Here is a 2500-nt window from a genome sequence, read left to right on the forward strand (position 1 = left end):
GAACACCGGAGACAGCTGGCCAGCGCAGTGCCTGAGGGTGGCTGGAGAGACAGAGTCCGGCCCGGCTGCTTTGCGTGGATTCTGCCTCTTGAAAAGCCCATTAACTTCTCCCTCCTGAAAGGAGAGAGTCGTTTCTGTAGTATGGGTGGGGGATGGGGCCTCTTGGGTGGGAAGGGGTGGTTCAGGACAGTCCAATTGTCTTTCAAATCTACGGTAGAACTCGTTCAGGTCGTTGGCTAGGCGGGAGTCGTTAGTGGTGTGGGGCGCTCTGGGTTTGTAGTTGGTGATGTGCCTGAGCCCTTTGGCAGACAGAAGCAGCGTCGTTAGTAGAGAACTGGTGTTTTAGTGTCTCTGAGTACAGTCGTTTAGCCTCTCTCACCGCTTTGCTAAACCTGTTCTTCGACTCCTTGAATCTGTCTCTATCCCCACTCCTAAACGCTTCCTCCTTCTCCAACCTCAACCTTTTGAGCTTTGCTGAGAACCAGGGCTTGTTGTTGTTAAAGTTCACCCTGGTACGTGTTGGGATACAGCAGTCCTCACAGAAGCTGATGTACACAGCCTCTGTGAGTTCATCCAGACTATTGGTAGCAGTCGTGAACATATCCCAGTCAGTACAGTCTAAGCACGCCCGCAAATCTTCCACAGCCTCACTGGTCCACTGTTTAGATGTCCTCACAGCAGGTTTACAGAGTTTTAGTTGCTGCCTGTATGCACGAATCAGGTGGACCAAGGGAGTTCTGTGCGAGCCGAACAGCCCCGTGACCCACAAGAGAAACATCCCCGCCAAATTCGAGCGTTTGACGGGGTCTATCCGTGAAAAAATATTCACGTTTTTGAGTGCACATGCATTTCTGCTGCAAATGCCTCTGGAAGTTTCATGCCGTTCGTATGCCAATTGTGGCAACACGAAAATGACCCGTTTTCCCATTCCGAGGGATTTCTGTGCGACCCTAACAGCCCCGTGAGCCACAAGAGACACATCCCCGCCAATTTCTAGCGTTTCACGGGGTCTATCCGTGAAAAATATAGACGTTTTTGAGTGCACATGCATTTCTGCTGCAGATGCCTCTGGAAGTTTCATGCCGTTCGTACGCAATGTGGCAACACGAAAATGACCCCTTTTCCCATTCCGAGGGATTTCTGTGCGACCCTAACTAACAGCGCCCGTGAGCCACAAGAGAGACATCCCCGCCAATTTATAGCGTTTCACGGGGTCTATCCGTGAAAAATATAGACGTTTTTGAGTGCACATGCATTCCTGCTGCAAATGCCTCTGGAAGTTTCATGCCGTTCCTATGCAATGTGGCCACACAAAAATGACCCGTTTTCCCATTCCGAGGCATTTCTGTGCGACCCTAACAGCCCCGTGAGCCACAAGAGAGACATCCCCGCCAACTTCTAGCGTTTGACGGGGTCTATGCGTGAAAAATATTAAAATTTTTGAGTGCACGTGCCTTTCTGCTGCAAATGCCTCTGGAAGTTTCATGGCGTTCCTATGCAATGTGGCAACACGAAAATGACCCCTTTTCCCATTCCGAGGGAGTTCTGTGCCACCCTAACAGCCCCGTGAGCCACAAGAGACACATCCCCGCCAATTTCTAGCGTTTCACGGGGTCTATCCGTGAAACATATAGAAGTTTTTGAGTGCACATGCATTCCTGCTGCAAATGCCTCTGGAAGTTTCATGCGGTTCGTACGCAATGTGGCAACACGAAAATGACCCGTTTTCCCATTCCCAGGGATTTCTGTGCGACCCGAACAGCCCCGTGAGCCACAAGAGACACATCCCCGCCAATTTCTAGCGTTTCACGGGGTCTATCCGTGAAAAATATCAATTTTTTTTTGACTGCACATGCATTTCTGCTGCAAATGCCTCTGGAAGTTGCATGCGGTTCGCATGCAATGTGGCGACACGAAAATGACCCGTTTTCCCATTCCGAGGGATTTCTGTGCCACCCTAACAGCCCCGTGAGCCACAAGAGAGACATCCCCGCCAATTTCTAGCGTATCACGGGGTCTATCCGTGAGAAATATTCACTTTTTTGAGTGCACATGCATTCCTGCTGCAAATGCCTCTGGAAGTTTCATGCGGTTCGTATGCAATGTGGCGACACGAAAATGACCCGTTTTCCCATTCCGAGGGATTTCTGTGCCACCCTAACAGCCCCGTGAGCCACAAGAGAGACATCCCCGCCCACTTCTAGCGTTTCACGGGGTCTCTCCGTGAAAAATATCACATTTTTTGAGTGCACATGCATTCCTGCTGCAAATGCCTCTGGAAGTTTCATGCGGTTCGCATGCAATGTGGCGACACGAAAATGACCCGTTTTTTCCCATTCCGAGGGATTTCTGTGCCACCCTAACAGCCCCGTGAGCCACAAGAGACACATCCCCGCCAATTTCTAGCGTTTCACGGGGTCTATCCGTGAAAAATATTCAATTTTTTGACTGCACATGCATTTCTGCTGCAAATGCCTCTGGAAGTTTCATGCGGTTCGCA

Source organism: Petromyzon marinus, unplaced genomic scaffold (genome assembly GCF_048934315.1).
Source record: "Petromyzon marinus isolate PM22_M1 ecotype Great Lakes invasive population unplaced genomic scaffold, UKy_Petmar_22M1.pri1.0 PM_G_Scaffold_348, whole genome shotgun sequence".
NCBI lineage: Eukaryota > Metazoa > Chordata > Hyperoartia > Petromyzontiformes > Petromyzontidae > Petromyzon > Petromyzon marinus.